We start from the raw sequence: 13996 nt of genomic DNA on the forward strand, positions 1-13996 counted from the left end.
TAGTGAAAACAGTGAGAGAAGCAATAATAATCCTAGGAATGGTCTAGCTCCATTCACTGACGAGTTGAAGATCTCAGGTAATGAATGTAAAGTTGAAAACTAGTTTGAAATTCTTGCTTTCAGTTATCCTTTTTGCTGCTCTTTTAACAGGACTTTGTTCAAATGAGAGAAAGTGTATTTGATTGAATAAAACTAAAATAACAGAAAATTTACTTAATAGCAAAAATTGTATCAGTGGTGATATTTTAGGGATTTGGATTGTAATGATTCCTCATCAGAAATAGCTGTTACGTTACTATATTTTTGCTTTTGAGGCCATTACATACTTTCATTCACCTGATGTACACAATACATGAAGTTTATCACTATTTTAGATTGACATGCTTTGCTATATTTTAACTTAGAGTACCTTACATAATCTTTCAAGTACAATTGGTATATATTTGAGATTTGCTCCACAAATTTCTGAATATTGACTGAAGAATAACCGAAGTTGATTCATTGTGATTATTCTTTGATTTAATCATTCAGGTGTAGCATAAATTTTAACTGCTAATGCAGGTCCTGCTCATGCTCTGGGTAGTACTCGAACTTCTGCATTTACAGATAAAATAGTTCGGTTTTTTACATCTAATGGTCGAAATCTATAATCTTCTAAGTCGTTTTCTGTTGTTATGTAAGTGTCAAATACGACATATACAAAATGTAAATTTTCACAACTTAAGTGTTATTGTCATCAAATATTTAATTTCAATATTTCCATGTAGCCATCTATGAAGTGGTCAGGTACTTCAGGGAAGACATTGAGGCCTCTGCTGTGCAATTTGCCACCCTTAAAAGGATATCAGCCCCCACCACTACTGACATCTTGACCTCATCATACAATACACTACAGATGTTCGCCATCTACATGGGGCCAACAATATAACTGCACATTACCTATCACGTATCTCCCCACACCATCTGTAACGAATTAGCAGCTGAACAGGGCAGTGCTGAAAGCGTTACAGATTTACTTAACAATGACTCTACCAGACAGTGCATTGAGAGGTCAATGGTATACTGGTCTGGAGCACCAATACTTTGTGATGTGTCTTGCAACAGAATTCAACCCCGGTGACACAGACATTATGGTGTGCTGTCTTCGAACGACTTCACAGTTTGTCTCACCCGAGCATCAGGTCGTCAGATCGTCTCATTACCAAGCAATTCATGCAGCCAAACTGTGCCGCAGGCACAAGAATGAGTAGCACGCCAATACAGCAAAGTCAACAGGCACACACATCTGCAGTTACAGGAATTCGAGATACTGCAGAAACGTTTCCGCCATGTACATCTCGACCTCATTGATCCCGTCCCTAAAAGTACATAAATACTTGTTATCAGTTATAAACAGAGCGTCCCAATGGGATGAAGAAATACCGCTGAAGTACAACACTCGAGAATCAACGATTTGCACGTTTGTAGATAAGTGGATAGCCCAATTCGGCTCACCTAGCACGATAACAACCAATCAGGGCGATAGTTACAGTTGACACTATTCTTAGCTCTATGCAACCTATGTGGCATTAAATGCAACCACAGGACAGTATCTGCAATGCATCGTATTGGTTGAGCAGTGGCATAAAATACTAAAAGCCACTCTCATGTGTAATGGGGGACTGTGCCCAGAAGCTTTATCATGGGTACTATTAGGAGAGTGAACAGCATTCAGGGATAATCTGCAAGTACCATTGGCCAAAATTCTATACATCAAGTCACTAATACCACCTGCAGATTTCATATTACCAATGCAGCCTCCTGAACAGAATGACACTTCCGCTCTGATACAGTGTGTGAAAGACCACATCAGATACACACAGGTGCCTCTGCAGTCGACCCTTCAAATGTCTGTGCAACAAGTGCTGCATTCCTGTGATTATGTTATGCTGCATGATTACACAGTTAGACTGGCTCAACAACCGACATACACAGGACAATCTAGAGTCTCCAAAAGTGATACTCACATACTCGAGATCCCGTTCAACGGAAAAGCAATGGCTGTCTCGATCAACTGCTTAAAGCCAGCGCAGGTCCTACAGGATGATGACCCACTGAATGCTGACGACACCACAGTGACGGAGAACAACAGTGACGATCGAGTACCATCCAGTTTGTAGTCGACCTCTTTGGACTCAGAAGAATCTCTCATTATCAGTATATAACATAACGATTTTGACCCAGAGAACATAAGTGTCACAATCGTTGATAATACCTTGGTGGTGGATGCCCATGGGGACACCACATTAACTTCTAACGTAGCAGACATTCAGTGAGTTAAACACACATATGTGCTACTATGCAGCGTCAATATGTTTCTGTTTCATCTCGTTTATTGCAATCATCTGCCTGAGGTTTCAGACAGGACAGATTTTACCCTACAATCCACACCCTGAGGCAGATGCATCTGCTGACACACCACCACCATCTCTGCTGCAGTTTGTAGTCCCACCCACCCAATCTGAATCCTGGTAAGACAGCAGGAGAGCTTGCATGCCACCAGCTATCGTATCATTTGTATGTCCTCTGCACTAGGAGCAACACCCCTCTGAGAATCAGTCCAACCATGTCACCCTCGCACACTTGCCATGGCATAACCAGTGAGGTACACCTGTGCAATGCTTCACCAAGAAACAGTCTAGTTGCATCTCACACACTTGGCCGCCACAGCAGAACCTGTCAGGTACACTTGCACAATACTTTTATGAGATGTGGTCCAGCCACGCTCCATGCTCACTCCATCCATAGCATGAATGGTCATGCTATGGCTGGTCATACAAACCTGCACTCTCTACATAGATGGTCGACAACAGCCTCACTGTCTGCCCCTGTGCTTCAACAGTGGAGTGGGGGAAGGGGTGCTCTGTTGGGACATCGGTATAGATAGGGCTGCTCATCAGCACAAGCAGTGTTGTGTAGAGATAATAGGGACACTGAATAGGGAAATCTGTACAATAAACGAAGACTTCACTGTGTCGTGAGGCACGCAACTTGGCATTCACGATTTTGTATCGTCTGATCGCAGTAAAGTATGGTCAGCTCAAAGTCATCTTGTCTACGATTTTGGTATTTTCCTTACACCCAGTAAGAAAATATTCCACAAAACAATCATTCTTCCTGCGCCCCATACATGAATGGTATGGGAAAAAGACTTAATAATTGGTGCAATGGGATGTATCCTCTGCCAAGCATTTCACAGTGGCTTGCAGAGTATAGATGCAGATGTAGAGGTTTTAAATGCACATTTACAGGATGGTTATGGATATATTGCAATAATGAAGATATAAGTTCAGAATTTAAATAAAGAATTACTTAAGATATTAATTAGTATAAGCAGTTATATCGATTGTGGCATGCAACTGCTGAGACATTAGAATAATTACACAGTTCAGTTGTCTTGCCAAGAAGATGGCACCCTTTCATTCATGATGTTGTCCAGATCAGACGCATATCCTCCATAGCTGCAGATAATTAGTTGGCACACCTCCATTATTCTATTTTATTGAGACACAATCTCACTAAGCGTACTTGTAGTTGCACAAAGCAACAGAATTAATGCAGGTGCCTATGTAATTTAATTTAGTATAATATTTTGTGAATATAGTGATATTATTTAATCTTGTGTTTCATTTATGTTGAAAGCTATTGTTCCAACTAGTTGATTTCTTGGCTGGCTAAAGGTTCCATGTTACAAATATTCTCAATGGTCCACCATGAGCCAAAACTTTGGAATTATTCAATCTACAACATCCAATATAGAAGTATTTTCAGAAGAGTCACTCACAGTCAAACTTACAATGAACGGACCTTACGCAAAAGGCCACTGTCAAGCGCCCAAAGCTTGTACAAACTGATCAGCTACTATTATCATCACTCATTATTATTTGGCTGTTCTCTGATATTCACAAACCAGACAGGAAAAGTCAAGATAAATCGAAAGGTGTTCCAGATCCCTACAGATACAGATATGCATGGGACAGTTCTGTGGAAAAGGCTGGATAATTTCCAAGAGTTCCATGGTCTTTGCCAAACGTGTTTGAAGGAGAGGACACAACAAGTAACACTTCAAAATGTTTACAAAGAAATAGCTATCAAAGGACTTTTTTTTTTTTTTTTTTTTTTTTTTTTTGCAGAGGCTATGTCTACCTTGGGACTCATTAATTTTCTGTAGAATTTTGGTAATTGTTTTTAGGATCTTAGGTATCACTGCCAATGAAAGTCACTCAGATGGCTAGTCAGCTAGTAGCACTCGTCTTTCAATAATGCTGATTTCGTTGTTGTAAAGGGCTTCCTATCTTCAAGATTCTGTTGAGGTCAAGCACTACAGCCCTTGAATCCAGCATGCATAGTTGCCTGAGATTCTCCTCAAAGTGCTAGAGAACATTTCTATGGAGTCGCTGTTAAATATTCTTGTTAATATTAAATGAGAACCCAATGACAGTAAATACTGAAAGCACAGTAGTGTAGAACATGTAGTCAGTCGAATCACGTTATAAGTCTCGTCACTGAGGGAAACCACTCCTTGTTCTTAGCATGAGTTTTTCACATCCTCAAGGTAAGGAACTCATTTTCTAGCTAATGAAGCCCGTCATTTGAGTTGAAAAAATGGATATTGTCAGGACAAACTTAGCATTATTGTAACTGCTAACGTTATGGATGGTGAACCGTTTTTGAATAATTTTCATGAAACATATGGCCAATGTGAAGTCTTGGAACAAATGGGCTTTTGGTCATCTAGAATGTGTTTGGAGATATTCCAGAGTTGCTATTACTGGCGTGGAAAATATATCCCTCGCGTGCTTCACATTCATTTTGTGTATGTTGACTCCTAGTCAAAAAGCGGACAAGTTTTGCGAGTTGATTTGCTTGCAGTTCATACATATTTTTCATGTGAGTGCCAGTTATTTCGTCCTCCCCATTTATTTACTCGTCCCCAAAAATATTTTACTTATGACAATGATCAAATGCAAGAAATAATGTTCTGTTCTGATCATCATGGTGAGTAATTTGTGGCTTCAGAATTTTATCATTGGAAAGGCATTTCATCATATTTTCATTGGTCTTATAATTGGACAGACTATAACAAAATCACACTTCTCGAGCTCTCTGATAACAGACAGTGGCATTTTACGTAGTTACTTGTTGAGATTCATTTGGTGAAGAAGTATGCAACAGGCAGCCTATTGTTTGTGCAGACACCCATTACCATTAAGCATAGTAACCTGCTGGTGAGCATTTTACGTTCTCTCACATTCTTGTCGTTCTGAACTTCAGATGTATTATCACTAGTATTCTGAGAGCCTTTTTTAATGTGTGTAATTTTATGATCAAAGAAACTATTCAGATTTCTATTATTTCGCAGTTGTTGTTTCATTGCCATTTCACCAACTATCATAAAATTGTCTTTCAACCTCATTCAGACAGTTAACATCTAAAGGTTTTTAACTCATGTTTCGCATGAATTGTCCACGAAGTAGTAGAACAGTGGAAGGTAGCTGAAAGATATTTTTTCTAACATATCTGTATGCTTTGGGTGACACATGATTCCACTAAGTGGGAGAGGATTTCTTGAAATTTGGTATTTGTGTGCGAAAAACGAAATATTTTGCATGAGATTGATCTTGCTGCGCTGTTTCAGTTGTACAGGGTGTCCCAAGTAAAACTGGTATGCCTTCACATACTAGTTAATCGTCTCTAGTCGATTTGTTTGTGAAGTATCAACAGTGTCTCGAAAGATGGCTACACTGCATTTTGTTGAAAAGTTGAGCGCAGCTTTGTATTTTTGGTGTCTTGCCCCATTCGTTAATAGGGTGCCTACAAGCTGCAGCGTTTTCGGAATGCTATTCAACAATTCAATCAAATAACATTAGTAGTTTTATTCCCAGAAAGCAAATTGACAATACTTAACTTGACTATAGAAAATGTTGCTAGTGAGGCGATATGAAAACAATACAGTCTGATAGCGAAGCACTAAACACGTTGCAGACTTGGGCCGATCTCAGCGGCCGAGGTTAGCAGGAACTGTGTATACACTCCTGGAAATTGAAATAAGAACACCGTGAATTCATTGTCCCAGGAAGGGGAAACTTTATTGACACATTCCTGGGGTCAGATACATCACATGATCACACTGACAGAACCACAGGCACATAGACACAGGCAACAGAGCATGCACAATGTCGGCACTAGTACAGTGTATATCCACCTTTCGCAGCAATGCAGGCTGCTATTCTCCCATGGAGACGATCGTAGAGATGCTGGATGTAGTCCTGTGGAACGGCTTGCCATGCCATTTCCACCTGGTGCCTCAGTTGGACCAGCGTTCGTGCTGGACGTGCAGACCGCGTGAGACGACGCTTCATCCAGTCCCAAACATGCTCAATGGGGGACAGATCCGTAGATCTTGCTGGCCAGGGTAGTTGACTTACACCTTCTAGAGCACGTTGGGTGGCACGGGATACATGCGGACGTGCATTGTCCTGTTGGAACAGCAAGTTCCCTTGCCGGTCTAGGAATGGTAGAACGATGGGTTCGATGACGGTTTGGATGTACCGTGCACTATTCAGTGTCCCCTCGACGATCACCAGTGGTGTACTGCCAGTGTAGGAGATCGCTCCCCACACCATGATGCCGGGTGTTGGCCCTGTGTGCCTCGGTCGTATGCAGTCCTGATTGTGGCGCTCACCTGCACGGCGCCAAACACGCATACGACCATCATTGGCACCAAGGCAGAAGCGACTCTCATCGCTGAAGACGACACGTCTCCATTCGTCCCTCCATTCACGCCTGTCGCGACACCACTGGAGGCGGGCTGCACGATGTTGGGGCGTGAGCGGAAGACGACCTAACGGTGTGCGGGACCGTAGCCCAGCTTCTTGGGACGGTTGCGAATGGTCCTCGCCGATACCCCAGGAGCAACAGTGTCCCTAATTTGCTGGGAAGTGGCGGTGCGGTCCCCTACGGCACTGCGTAGGATCCTACGGTCTTGGCGTGCATCCGTGCGTCGCTGCGGTCCGGTCCAAGGTCGACGGGCACGTGCACCTTCCGCCGACCACTGGCGACAACATCGATGTACTGTGGAGACCTCACGCCCCACGTGTTGAGCAATTCGGCAGTACGTCCACCCGGCCTCCCGCATGCCCACTATACGCCCTCGCTCAAAGTCCGTCAACTGCACATACGGTTCACGTCCACGCTGTCGCGGCATGCTACCAGTGTTAAAGACTGCGATGGAGCTCCGTATGCCACGGCAAACTGGCTGACACTGACGGCGGCGGTGCACAAATGCTGCGCAGCTAGCGCCATTCGACGGCCAACACCGCGGTTCCTGGTGTGTCCGCTGTGCCGTGCGTGTGATCATTGCTTGTACAGCCCTCTCGCAGGGTCCGGAGCAAGTATGGTGGGTCTGACACACCGGTGTCAATGTGTTCTTTTTTCCATTTCCAGGAGTGTATATTCCCCTGCTGCAGCTTGCCCGCCTTGTGCAGCGCGGTCCGATTCCGCACACCATTGGCCGCCCTTTCTTCACAGCCTTCTCTGCTCTTGCGTGCCGCCTCTTCGTTCCAGCATTTGTGGTTACGCCAGAACATTCCTTCTCCTCCTCCCCCCCCCCCTCCCAAAGCGATGGAGCCTCGTCGCCTATGTAGTGCGACCACGGCCGGGCATGCAGGAGGGTCGACACTCTGATGGGCTGGAAGCTGTAGCTGCAGGGGATGACCAGCTTCCGGAAATACCTCGCCATCCTGCCTGCGCTCTGGCGGAAACGTCCCCCGGAAAACGACCAGAAAGGCACGTGTCCACGTCCAGCTACCATGAACCAGGTAAAGGCGGTGACAGCTGTGGTGCGGGCAGGTCCTTCTCCATGGGCAGGACGAGAGGTGGCGGAGGAGGCAAAGGCTCTGTCTCCATAGGGTCGTCACGTGGTGTCGTGCTGACACCCTCTGGCAGCTGCTGCGGCTGCGCTGTCCTCTGGACTCGTTAATCTGGGGGAAGAGAGAATGAAAGATCAGAGGCGAAGTTGATTTTGATGGCGGCGCTGCAGACCATCTGGACCCGAAACGAGGTACCTGCAAGCGCCTAGTCGACAGACGATCTCCCTGTAGTGTTGGCAGAAGAGCCAACACTGTGTTGCAAGAGGAGGCCGAAATGCACGCGTCAACTCACGCAGGTGTCGGTAGGTCTGAAACAGGATACGTAATGAATGCTATAAAGAAAAGTACGTAGCTGCTGGAATACTTAACTTTAATCCATCATTTGTATACAGCATTCTTGATTATACAAGTGAGACTCTCTCTAGATATGGTTAATGGCGCCTTGCTAGGTCGTAGCCATGGACTTAGCTGAAGGCTATTCTAACTATCTCTCGGCAAATGAGAGAAAGGCTTCGTCAGTGTAGTCGCTAGCAAAGTCGTCGTACAAGTGGGGCGAGTGCTAGTAAGTCTCTCAAGACCTGCCGTGTGGTGGCGCTCGGTCTGCGATCACTGACAGTGACGACACGCGGGTCCGACATGTACTAATGGACCGCGGCCGATTTAAAGCTACCACCTAGCAAGTGTGGTGTCTGGCGGTGACACCACACACACCTCGCGCCCACCTTCTTCTGCCGCTAAAAACCGTGAAAAATACAATATCATGCGGCGCGAAGTGACACTTGCGGCCTTCCTTCGGCGCCCGATGCTGAGGAGGGTGGAGCAGGAGGAGCAGGGTGCGATGGCGGCAGCCGTGAAGCAATCCGCCGGCGATGGTCCATCTCGTAGGAGCGAACGATACGAAGCAAGAAACAGTTGCAGTGCTTGATCCCTGGTGTGTGTGGAGCGAAGTTTGGCCATCAGCTGCTTGAATGTTCTGACAAAACGTTCCGCTTCGCCGCTTGACTGTGGATGGAACGTCGCACTAGTTAGATGCTGTAGGTCATTGCGTTCACAGAATGACTGAAATTCATGTGACGTGAACTGGGGTCCGTTGTCAGACACTATTACTTTAGGTAAACCTTCTAGGCAGAAAATCGAAGACAACACCTGAATTTTGCTACGTGACGTTGTCGAGTCCATGGGCACAGCAAAAGGAAACTTGCTATATGAGTCAACCACAATTAACCAGCGAATGTTCCGATAGGGTCCCGTAGAGTCTATGTGCACACGTTGCCATGGCGTTTAAGACTTAGGCCAAGCAGAGAACTTAAGTGACGGAGCGGACTGATTTTCCTCCCATGCGTTGCACCGACTTTATCTGTTCTATTTGGGCGTGCCCTCTCCAAGTACAGTGTCGACGCGCTAACTGTTTCGTGCAAACAATTCCCCAGTGTTCTTGGTGAAGTAACCGCAACACTTCTTTTTGCAAAACCTTAGGGATCAATACACGTGACTGTCCATTGTCATTTTCAACAAGAATCACCTTTTTGTACAGCGAGGTTATGCCGACGCGCAAAGTATCGGCGCACTACAGAGTTCTTTACGCTATTCAATGAGTGACGCCAAGATGTGCGAATGTATGTTAGCAAAATGTTCAAATCGGGATCAGCTTCTGTGGCCTGTGCAATTTTCTTATAGTTCAACGGAAAAGATTGAAGCAATTCAGAATCCTGAGCATTGATGTGATAACAAGCTGCAGCAGAAGCGTCAAAGTCCGTGTCAGGACCAGTCGGAAGCCGTGAAAGTGCGTCTGCATTACCATGTTGATCCGTCGGACGATACACAATCTCGTACTGGTATTGAGACAACAACAAAGCCCATCTTTGCAGTTTTTGGACAGTTCATACAGAAACCGGTTTCGCCGGATGAAACAAGGACTTCAATGGCTTGTGATCCGTTACCAAGTAGAATTTTCTGCCATACAAATAGTATTTTGTGACACCATACACCATACACAATAGCCGAAGCCTCTTTTTCAATTTGTGAATAGTTACACTGAGCTGCAGAGAATGTACATCTTTACTGTTTATGACATGACCAAGACACTGCAACTCAGGTTAAAAAAAAAAAAATCACACCTGAACAGTCTACACTTTAGTCCTGCATCAGATAACACACGAAACACAGCACGTAAATTTTCAATATGTTCTTCAGGTGTACGACTTGCTCCTACAATATCGTCCAAATAGTTCGAACAGTTGGCACTTGTGCAGTCAGCTGTTCAAAATACCGGTGAAAAAATGGCAGATGCGGAAGCACTGCCAAAAGGCAAACGCAAATATTTAAACAATCCCAAGTGAGTACTCACTACACACACTATTTTGAGGTTCATCATTTCAAGATATGCATCGCGCAAATCAATTTCAGAAAAGTAGCGTCCAGCGTCTAATTTGTCCACAAGATCTTTTGGGCGTGGCAATGGATAAGTATCAATGGCTGTTTGGGGGTTAACTGGAGAGAAAGTCAACACAGAGGCGAATGCGACCTGAAGGTTTAGGGAGCAAAACCAGTGGACTTGCCCATTGACTAGCTGATATGGGCGCAGTAACTCCGCTATCTTGCAGTTCTTGAAGTTCAGCAGCGACTTTGTCCCGTGATGTAATGGGAACAGTTCTGGGCCGCCAAAATTTCGACTGAGTATTGTCTTTCAGCGTAATATGTGCAACAAAATTGTTAGCTTTGCCTAAACCTTCAGGAAAGAGTTCTATCTTTTACATTGAATGCAGACGCTGTCAACACATTGCCCTGAACGTTAAAGCCAAACAAGTCAAAAGAACCAAGACCAAATATGTTCTCAAAATCGCGTGACTTTTTTTGCTTGTGCCGTTTTTCCAGCGGATACGCAGGGTCAGCATGGTTAATCGGATGTGGCAATGTTAGTTGAAGGGGTGGCCCGATGCTCTTCCTGCCGCCACCCCATACCCCCAGGGAAGAATTAGTGTACCCCAACTGTCTGCGACTAGTGTAATCCATGGAATAGTGTGAAAGTGTTCAGACGTCTGCGAGCCATGTAACTGAGGCGGGATGTGGGGACCAGCCCGGTATTCATCTAGGGGGATGTGGAAAACCGCCTAAAAACCACATCCAGGTTGATCGGCACACCGGCCCTCGTCGTTAATCCGCCGGGCGGATTCGATCCGGGGCCGGCGCGCCGTCCCGAGTCCAGGAAGCAGGGCGTTAGCGCGCTCAGCGAACCTAGCGGGTATCAATCGCGTGATTGTGGCACTATAAACGTCACTGTTCATGTATGCTAGCGATACACGGCAGGCAATGTACATGTTCCGAGGATGGGAATGTCTTGTCCATTACAAGCCGTCAGTTTCATGCTAGCTTTAGATAAGTGCGGGGAGCCTAATAGTTCATATGTGCGACGATTTAGCAATGTGATAGAAGCACCCCTGTCCAACTGAAATTTCACACGTTTCCCACAAATAAGTAAATGAACAAAAAGCTTGTTTGACGTATCACTGACGAAACTGCATGCTTGCTAGTTGCAGACTTAGAATATACTGTATTAATGACATGGGCCTTGTGACGAGAAGTTAGCAAGTGGGCTGAATGCTGATGTTTGTTCCGTTGCAAACATGCGGATTGCACATGTCCTTTCCTACCACAAGCGTCACACTGAGCTAGTCGAGAGAGGCAGTCTTGGCGTTTGTGCCGTGTATAAAAGCGAGGGCAAGACTTAATTTTGTTCGCCTATGTAGCCGCCTGTTTAGCGAATTGTCTATGCGGCCTGGAAAGGTGTTTACTTGGCATGGCTAGCGCAAAACGCCGTTGCGGAATGGGGCGATCACAACTAAGGGACTCAACCCAACAAATAGCTGGCTGCTCAAATGTATGGCACCAGAACTGTACTGTTCTAATATTTGCACTACCTGCTGAAATGATGGATTGGACTGTTTCAAAATTTGTTCTCCGATTTTGACATCAGGCACATTGTACCGATCGCATCATGCAATGTAATGTCTGAATATAAAACACCGCAAGCACATTGAAATTTGCATTTCCTTGTCTTACCCTGCCAATCTGTTACCCAGTCACGATATGTTTATTCTGACTATTTTTTGCAATTTAATAATTGATACCTAGCTGCTACCACATTCATTTGTTGGTCGTAAAAGTTTGTCAGAGAGATGATAGCCTGGTCATAATTACGTTCACTCGGAGTGGCGTTCGGAAAAAGTTTGTTGATGAGGCGGAACACTGCACTTCCTACCGCTGATAAAAGATAAGGAAGTTTCACAATACCTGGAACGTTGTGGGCGAGTAAATGTGCCTCGAACTGGGACAACCACTCGAACCATTCTTCGTCTTGTTCACTAAACTTTCGAACAGGTGGTACAGTAGCTGTAGTCGGCGGCGCTGGTTCTGTCAGCCGCGCAGCGTTGGCGAGTATCTGTTGCACCGTGTTGACAAGAGTCGAAATCTAGCTTGTCTGAAACTGACACAACAGCGTTAGCTGTGTGGCACATAATGCTTGAGGTTGCAGCACCTGAGCAAGGCAAAAATTCTAAATAATGACAATATCAAAGAAATGCTCCTCAACGTCCACTTGAAAACACTGATTAGCAAAAACGACAAGAAACTGTTAAAGCAAAAAGAGCGCTTCTGCAAGAGAAAATTAAGGCGCGTGTACTTAAAAAAAAGAAAACAAGTCCATGGCCGGCAGGCACGTAGTTCCCCGATATGACTCGTCGCCAGTTGTGGTGTCTTGCCCTACTCGTTAATAGGGTGCCTACTGGATGCAGCGTTCTCGGAATACTATACAAGAATTCAATCAAACAACATTAGTAGTTTTATTCCCAGAAAGCAAACTGACAATACTTGACTACAGCAAATATTGCTAGCGAGAAACGACGTGAAAACAATACAGTCTGATAGAAAAGCACTAGACACGTTGCAGACTGGGGCCGAACTCAGCGGCCGAGGCTATTTTTTTTCTTTATTGTGATTTCGACACCTTTACAATAAAGGTAGGCCGGCAGCGGGCTATCTACGCCGCTCTTCGGCCATAGATAACACAGACAGTAAAAAGAAAGACAGAAAAATAATACAAACATGGTGGATAAAAACGGGAGACAGACATATTAAAATTCATGAAGCCGTTCACAGGCGCACTGTCTGGATAAAAAACGTTCATCCGTGTACACAAACGGAGACGACAGAAATTACACACGTTAACGAAGGAGCACAAACCGAGAGACACTAAAGCACTGATGCGAAGGCACACACAAGCACCGGAGACATTCTCCAGCGCACGAAGATTCACTGTTCACGCACAAAGCCGGGAATATGCCAAAGGGAAGAGGTGCGGGTACGAGGGAGAGGGGGAGGGTGTTGATGCCAGTGGCAGAGGAGAAGGGAGGGGGAGGAGAGAGGGTAGGGGGGTAGTGAAAGCCTGGAGGAAGGAGGGGAGGGAGGTATGTAAGAGAGGAGGGAGATAGGGGAGAGAGGGTGCCCTGGGGGAAAAACACAGGGGGAGGAAGGGGAGGATCAATGTTGGTAGGAGGGGTAGATGGAGGGGATGAGGGGGGGGGGAGTTCTCAGAAGCCACCTTGGAGTGTGGAGAGATGGAGAGCGGGTGGGATGTGGGAGTACAGGTGCAGCAGTGGACGGGTGTGGGAAAGGTTAGGAGAGACAAGCGTGTAAGGGGGATCAAGTTTGCAGGAGGTGTAAGGGATCCATATTCGTTCGAGGAAAAGGAGGAGATGTGGGAACGGAATTAAGTCATACAGGATCCACATGAGGGAGGGGAGGTGGTTGGGATAGGCGAGGCGGACAGCATGGCGTTCCAGGATTTGAAGGGATTTTTAGAAGTTAGGAGGGGCGGAGATCCATGCAGGATGGGCATAGTAGAGGATAGGGCGGATGAGGGATTTATAGGTGTGGAGGACGGTGGAGGGGTCCAGACCCCATGTGCGGCCAGAAAGGAGATTGAGGAGGCAGAGTCGGGAGCGTGCCTTGACTTGGATCGTCTGGAGATGGGGGTCCAGGAGAGGCAAAGGTCAAGGGTGATGCCAAGGTACTTGAGGGTGGGAGTGAGG

This window comes from Schistocerca cancellata, chromosome 1 (assembly GCF_023864275.1).
Source record: "Schistocerca cancellata isolate TAMUIC-IGC-003103 chromosome 1, iqSchCanc2.1, whole genome shotgun sequence".
NCBI lineage: Eukaryota > Metazoa > Arthropoda > Insecta > Orthoptera > Acrididae > Schistocerca > Schistocerca cancellata.